The sequence below is a fragment of the Nanorana parkeri genome, unplaced genomic scaffold (genome assembly GCF_000935625.1).
Source record: "Nanorana parkeri isolate BGI_ZX_2015 unplaced genomic scaffold, ASM93562v1 scaffold253, whole genome shotgun sequence".
NCBI classification, from domain to species: Eukaryota; Metazoa; Chordata; class Amphibia; order Anura; family Dicroglossidae; genus Nanorana; species Nanorana parkeri.
In genome coordinates this window covers 99565-108161 of record NW_017306521.1, presented here as the reverse complement: position 1 = coordinate 108161, position 8597 = coordinate 99565, and positions in this window count along the sequence as shown.

Here is an 8597-nt window from a genome sequence, read left to right as displayed (position 1 = left end):
GTGGGCACGGCGGCCGCAGCGGGAGCAGCGTGTGACGTGTGGCTCAGGCCGCATGTGGAGCCCGGAACAGCCCCGAACAGGCAAATCAATCGATAGCCGACGAATCGACGATCGAAAACGTTGCCAACGTTTTCAATCGTCGATTTTAATCGACTAAATCGATTGACTGTTGCAGCTCTAATTATTTCCTCTCGACTGGCGCTCTGACATCATTCACTGAGCACTGGCCGAAAGGATGGATTAGTAAGGTCTGCGCCAGCCAAAGGTGCAGATCTTACTAATCAACCACCGGATCACCAGGCATTGTTCCTCCTCGCCTCCATCCTGCAAAAATGTAAGCAGGTGAGGGGGCTTTGTTTTTTTTGTTTTATTTGTAACAGGGAGAGTATATTATTGTGTATTTGTGTGTGCGAATGGGGAGCAGTTGTGTGTGTGTGTATAAGGCCCTATTCACACCTGTAAGTTTAGGTGTGATTAGAGATTCCTATGTCAGGAACTTGCGTTTTCCTGCAACAGGAATCCTTAATCTGCCCTTTACGAGCAGCAGCTGACACCCATTCAAGTTAATGATCGGGTGACATTCGCTACACTTGAAAGCAGCCGAACACTGGCACACCACATGTTATCGTATGTGAGATAAATAAATGCTGTTAGAAAACAATCACTCTCCCTGGATGCACGATCAATGCGTCCAGGGAGAGTGAGTGTTTTCTAACCACATGTAATCATATCACATACCAGACGTGCACTGGCAAAAAAAAAAATTTAGATTCGGATTTAATGTTATTTAGTTTTTCGGGATTTGGGTGTGAAAGTCAATTCGGATTCGGAATTCGGACGCAATTCGTTAGCGGTAGTTCGTTCCGTTTCTTATTCGTTTCGTTCCTTCGCTCGTTGCAGCAAAGAAAAGTGACATTTGAGGGGAACATTTTTTTTTTCTCCTTCTCTAATGTCACTTTGCTGCAACGAATGAACGAACTAAACGAATAAGAAAAGAATATGAAATGAACGGTCGAACAAACTACCGCTAACGAATTTCGTAAACGGAAATTCGGATTCGTTTGCATTCGTTATATCTGTAATTCTGAATTCGGATACATACGAATGTCCGAAAATTCATCCGAATTTTGTTTCGGAACAAAACGAATCGCACATGTCTATCACATACCATTACATCCAGTGTTCCAGGGTTTACATGCGGCCGCTGTCACCTGATCATTAACTTGAACAGTTGCCACTTGTAAACACCAGATTAAGGATTCCTGCTGCAGGGAAACACAAGTTCCTGATGTATGTATTTCTGTTTGTGCCTATTTCTATGTGTGTGTATTTCTGTCCTTGTGCATATTTCTATGTGTGTGTATTTCTGTCCTTGTGCATATTGTGCATGTGTGTGCATATTTCTGTGTGTGGGGGTTTGTAAATTTATCTGTGTGTTTATTTCCGTGTGTGAGTGAATGTGTGAATCTGTTGGTCCTCTATAAATTAAAATTTAGACCTGTGGGGGAAAAAAAACATACCCACATAAGATCTGTGTTCTTGGTTTTGCGCACCTGCTGTAACTATATTGTGGGGGGTTATGCTTCCTATTGAATTATGTATTTGTTTTCACACATGAAGAATCACAATAATGGCAATAGGAGTGAGACTCCAAGGTGGGGGGGGGACGACGACGACGACATTCAGGAACATCAAGAGATCCTGCAACTAGATTCCTGGAGAGATAAATGTAGTCATGGAGGATTTCATTCACCAGTATCTGTAGTGTATGCACACATTTAAAATACAGATGTATATGAGCAGCACATTTGCAATAATGAGAAAATCAATGAAAATCTTTGGGACTAATAGATCCTGATTTACTACTTGAGGACTTGAGAATGTTTACACAATATATTGTGTGAATATTCACTTTAACTATACAATCATGTGCATATGAAACAAGTAAACACCTGTAGAAAATCAGCCTCATAATCTCACAGACGGCCTGTAATGATCAGCCAGCAGCCACCGCCACCTGCTGGATGGTACCCAGTAGTGTAATGTGGTCACTCTGCAATCAAAAAGGGAATTTAGGACATTCTTGCGACTTCATGCATTTGGATATCTCTGGTAACTGACTTGGACTTCTTTGTTGCTGCTTTTGCCTACTGCCTGTCCTGTCCTTGGCTTTATTCCTGACCACACTTGCCTGCTGCCTGTCCAGACCATGGCTTCATACTTGACCACACTTGCCTGCTGCCTGTGCTCACATCCAACTTGTCTACTATGTTCCTGCTTTGTGAGTCTTTGCCTTTTTATTTTATCACCAACCGTAAATAGAAATGAGCCAGTTGCTTAGCCATTAAAACTCAAGCAATACCGTAAAATCATATAAACATAACTTAGCCCCCTTCCTTGAGACAAGGGATGACAGACCACACGGCAATGGAGGGATACTGTCAAAAACAGTGACTGTTGCTAATTGGCGGCTGGCAATTTTCCACCGTTCCTTCAACTTTTCAAGTGAAGTTTGTCAAGCTGAGTGATGCCCGCAAGGTGACCCATGAACCAAATTTCAGTTAATGGAAAAGGAAATGGCTGAAATTCCATCCGGGTATGGCCAACTTTAGTGGTCAGTGATCGCAATTTCTGTCTGGCCCATAAGAGTTAGTGATCTGACTTGTATCACTCTAATGAGTGTGGCAAATACATTCAAGAGACAAATAATTATTTCCTATGCTCTTCAGTTCAACATAGTGACCATAATATGGTATTTATCTAATATTCCATTCCACCCTAGAAGGAAATATACTAACATTTATCTTTGTCTCTATTCACATAGAACAAATGTACATGCAATTTTGCAGGATGAACAGCTCTGATAATTGTTTATAAATACACCCTATAATCTTTAAGGAGTGCTGGCTATTTTGTTCAATTTGGATTTATACAGTGCTAGTGTTGGCCATGTACCCTTCTATACTGACTTTGGGCAACAGTGTCAGTCATAATCATCACAATTATGACAAATCACGGCTTGAATTATCTTGCTTTGCATGTAATGAGTCTATCGCATATATTAGTTTCACCTTTTAAGTTGCATTAGTGAAATAAATGAACTTTTGCACAATATTCTAATTATTCAAGTTTCACCTGTATGTTGAATGTTAGGTTGTTATTGCTGCCTGTGCCTCCTTTAGGGAGATTCAACCTCTCCATTTGTCCTGGTAACCATTGTCCCTGAGAGTAAAAAAGTGAGAGAAAGCCACCAGAGCAGGAATAGAGAATTTCCAATAATAACACCAGTTTGTGTGACATTTGTCTAAGAAGGGATTCCCTTCACTTTGGAGGGATTCCCTCTCAGTTCCGGTTGTGGCTGTCGGAGGGGAAGTGAAGGCGAGTCTCCCTAATAGGACACAGACGCAAAAAAAATCTGACAATAGTTATAATTCTCTACTTGTTTAATCGGAATTAAAAACAAGTTTTGGCTTTAGTTATACCTCAAAGTGAAAGCAGCTTCACCTTATTAACTAACATTTACTTTGCCAGGCAAACAGCCTCAACGTCTCTAGAAAATCAACCCCACTGTGTCATAGCAAAATGTTTCCATATTCCAGACAGTACTATGTTGTTCTACATCTTGTAGCTGTGGCTAAAAAAGAATAAAAGTAATGAAATTACTGGATACAGACAAGCATTGAGCCAGCTCTAATGAGTAAACATAATAAGATGCTTTTGGAAGTAACACTGGGGGCTATTATAATAACAGCAGAATTTAGAATGGGAGCAGCTGTCATTGAGAACTAAAATGCAGATAGCTGGGCTTTCAGCCTGCAAATGGATTGTATATTGTAAAGGAAGGCAAAGTTCACATAAAAATATGCTTCCTATCAAATGAATGAAAGCCGCACTACCTTCACATTGTTTGTGATTACAAACAGATAATGCCTGTAAATAATATGATACCGAATGGTACTGGAGAAAGAGACATATCCAAGGGGGTCTATTATATAACATGTGCCATGGGAATGTATTAGCATTCACACAACAGTCACAAACAATACTGATAATGTTGTTAACGTGTGCAAAACATTTTTTTCTGATATGTAAATTGTCTTTCGCAGGGCGAATGTAACATTCCCTAATCTTAAGAGAAGATAGCCTAAAACAATAGGCTAAACCTATTAAAGGTTTTCTTTAGCTCTTGGCGCTAATGGCTGCCAGCTGAACAATCCACTTGCTGTTGCACACTCAAAGTTTTCAACAGTTTATCACAGTTTTTCACACAGACTTGAGGGGCTGCTCATCCAAGGCTCTGGGGCTTCCACCACGGACATAGAAAACAAAAGGGAACAGAGCGCCACCTCCGTGTGTAAAAACTTTTATTACAATAAATAAAACAAGGGATAAAAGTACTCACAAACAAACGTTTTCATCAGGCTTTAACAACAAATGAGAAGCCACACTATCCCAACATGGCATATCCCCGACCATGTAACACGGCAGTCTCCGGTCACATCACCGTCCACCGACCGCAGTCAGCCAAGATTGACACGTTTCAGGGGCAAGCCCCCTTCCTCAGAATCATAGCTTGCTTTCCCTGAGAGTGAGGTATAAGACTGGAAACTGACCAATCAGAGAAAAATTCTCCATTATGACTAGTCTTGGAGTGATTGGCTCTATTGCAGCATTACTTAATAGCAAATCCCTTGTAATGCTGCAGTAGAGCCAATCACTCCAAGACTAGTCATAATGGAGAATTAAACTACAGGTATTCCTCACTTTACGACCGAGTTCCGTTCCTACGACCAGGTTGTTAAACGAATTGCTCGTTAAGTGAGGAGCTCTATACAGTACTGTACTGCATTAGTACAGAACTGTATAGCGTTGCAGATGTACAGTACCGAACAGTGTACTGTACATCAGGCAATGAATATACTTACCGGGACCCACAGTGAAGATCGGAGGACATCACTTCCGCCGGCGACACGTCGCACTGACGCGCGAGGTCGGAGGACGCTCGGAGGACGGTCGTAAGTGCGAGTGGTCGCAAAACAGGTAAGTCGTTAAGCGAGGATTATCTGTATAGGATAAAATTGTGGAGGAATATCCTGGGCAAAAACAGGTGTCCGGAGGGACAGAGGAACAACGCGAGAACTGAGAAGGATATCAGAGCGAGAACTGGAGTGCAAGTGCAGGAATAATGCAGACAAATAGGGACTTCAGGATCCATGCATGAACTCCATAGACTGGGGAGCACATACGTCTAACATAGCAAGTAATAATTTGGAACTTGGGATGAGGTTCACCTGCATGCCCACCGGTTGCAATCTGACTCCTCCCCCCTTACTCTTTGGGATACTGGCATCCTAGCAACCAATGATGCATCCACACCCAACAGCTAAATGTAAACAAACTAGACCAGGGATGCTGGCTGACATAATTGACCAAATATCTTTAGCCAGCATCCCCCCGGCACCCAGTTGGTTTAAATTTAGCTGCTGGTCGGGATGTGTCATTAATTACTAGGATGCCAGTGACTTCATCTTTCCAGATGGTTTCAGGTATCACCTAGGGCCATGGTGACAAACACATGGTTGCATGTCCTCTCTTTGTGAAGCCCACCATGTTGGGCACTTTTCAGATTGGCATCTGCTTTACTGCACCCGTCACTGAGATTAAGTCAGTATTGTCAAGTGGAGTAATCTCAGCCTGACAGCAGAAGTATACACCCAATCAGTGAGAGAATGGCGCAAGAGCGTGTGATCTGTAAGTAAATACTGAGTAGGGTTTCACCGTGCCCCTGACCACCAATATGGGGTGGGTTGGGTCGGGGGTGAACAACACTCCCACTGACCACCAATGCAGAGGGTGACGATTAACAGCATTTTACTGACTATCAATGTGGGGATTTGGTTAAGGAGCAATTGATAGCATTGCCACTAACCATCAGTGACGGTGGTGAGAGAGATATTAACAGTACTGCCACTGACTACGAACACAGGGGGTGGAGGTTGAGGTTGACAGCACTGCCACTGCGCATGAAAGCAGGGAGGGGGTTAAAGCAGAAGTAAAGGCACGTTAAAAAAAAAAAAAAGCATCCCCTGCAGTTTTAGCCATAATGTGTTAGTATGCACAGCATATTAGCATATTCTGAAAGACTTACCTGCCAAAGTGATCCCATGCAGCGCTGCACTCCTCCCTCTTCTCCCAGGTTCAGCATATTTGGCCTCTTGATTGGCTGGTCACCACAATTTAACTCTTGCAAATGCACACAGGGGCGAATACGCACATTGGGTTTTGCAGCTTTCTTTATGTGTTTAGACATTGGCAAACAAAGCTGTAAGGACTGCTCAATATAACTCATTCCTACTCCCAGCAAGCTAAGTGGATCATAGAAAACAGAGAGGAGGGGGCCTGTGTCCTGTAATGTACTCCAGGAAAAGACACGTTTTTACAGGTAAGATAAAAATCTTATTTTCCTAATCGTGTGTTAGGCTCCTCTAATTCTTAGACCATTGGAATGTCCAAAAGCTGTCCAACTGAGGAGGTGGCCAACATAGCACCAAAGGGCCTGCGTAACAAAAGAAGAGAGCAGCTTGAAGCACCTTATGACAAAAACTGGCACCAGGCAAGACATGAACATCAACCTGGTAGAACCTAACAAACATGTTAACAGAAGACCAGGTGGCTACCTTGCCAATCTTGGAAACCTGATGGTAAAGAGCTCATACAGCACCAACAGGACAGGAAAACGTGGAACCTTGTCCTTTAAACCATAAGCTCGAATGATCACAACTAATCCTCCTAGAAATAGTGGAGCAAGAAGCAGGAGGTCCCCTGCAAGAACCTTCAGGAAAGACAAAGAGGGAATCAAATGTGTTAAAGAAGCCGTAGTGGAAAGATCAAACAGCAAGCACTACATTTGAGACAGTGGAGAGAAATCTCCCTATGATGTTAGGAAGCATGACACAGAGAGAGAGAGATGCAAAATGTCCTGGTTAAGGGGGAAGGATTAGAGCACCATGAGAAGAAAGGAGGCCTCAAAACAACTATGTAACACAAGGAAGAGTCGCCTGCGAGATACGGCTGCCAACTGAGACACCCAAAAGCTGCTTAAGAGCAACATAAAGATCTGCCTGTTTTTGTGGAGAAGCTGGCAGGTTTGACACAATGAAGGGGGCAGAGACCAGAACTCCGCTTTATAGCCCCTGGATACGATGTTCTGAACCCAAGCATCTGAAATGTCCTGGACATCAGTGGGGGAATCCCCTAATTGTGAGGACTTGTTCTCAACCTGGCAGGTTTGGAGGACAAAGCCTTGTGGTGGAACTGTGGGCTTAGGCTTTGATCTTGAGGGCTGAGAGAAAAGAAAGGAAATCTTTTTGGTCACCTGGGTCAAAGGCTTACTTGTAGGAGCGCTAGCCTTCTTCTTCTAGGGCAAAAGGGTACAACTGCCACCTGTGAGCTCCTTGATATACTGTAAGTATCCAATGACATGCCAAAAAAGGCACCCTCCCAAAAGAGCATATACCAGAGTCATTACTTGCAGGGGAGCTCCACAGACCAACATTTTAGCCAAGGGCTTCTCCTCATACAGTATGCACAGAAAGGATCCCATACTAGAATCATATAGGGAAAGTGAGTCTGCCAGGCCATTCATGCAACAGCGCAAGGCCATAGGTAGGAGCTCAAGCTGCTGGAGGATAGGGGCTCATGAGCCATGGATTTGTCCTCAGAATCTGAGAAGGAAATATTCCCACCCTGCAGAAGCGGCTAGAGAAGACTCAGAAACTGACTTTTGTATTTTTCTGCAGCAGACAGGGAGCAGAGGAGGGAAAGAGCAGAATAGCACCCCATGTAGAGACAAATGGCACGCACATGTGCAGTACAGCTCCTGAAGTGGCACTACCTGGTCCTGGTATCGCTGCTAGGGAAAAATGTTGCAAATAAAACAAAATGTAGTCAAACTGCTCTCACTGCTGGCTGTGACTGAATGCACAGCCTTCACTCCACTTGTGAACCCCTTGGGGACTGGAGCATCAGCACTGTGAGGTCCAGTAGGGCACAGCCCTCACTTAAAAACCGGCAGTTTCTTGTGGCAGAGCAGTGTGAATTTAAAGTGGAGCTAAGCCCCATCCAGATCTTTGCCCTCTTTATGGGAATACCACTAAAAGGGTCTTCAGGGACCTGCGTCTTCTTCCAGGCAGAGCCCGGGTAAAGTTTCCCTAAGGCACAGCCAAGGAGCCAACCAATCCTGAAGTTGAAAAGTAAGCCACAGTGGCTATGGAGCAGCATGAAATCTTGCTAGAAGAAGCACCTTCAGAAAAATACCACAAGGCAAAAAATAAAAGTTTACTTTTCTCAGTGCAAAGAGAAGGCATCCAAAGCCTAAGGAAGCTAGCAAAACAAAAAACTGAGGCATGCTGGGAATGGGAGGGGTTAACCTGACCATACACCTATAGATTATCTGCAGATGTTCTATGGTCAGATGGAAAAAGTGCAACAGATTCCTCCATCTACGCTGAACTGCGAGGATGGAGGAATCTCCCACTGGGCCAAGGTTCAGCATCTTGCTAGTCGGCCCAGCTAGCTGTCAAAATACCTGAACAATC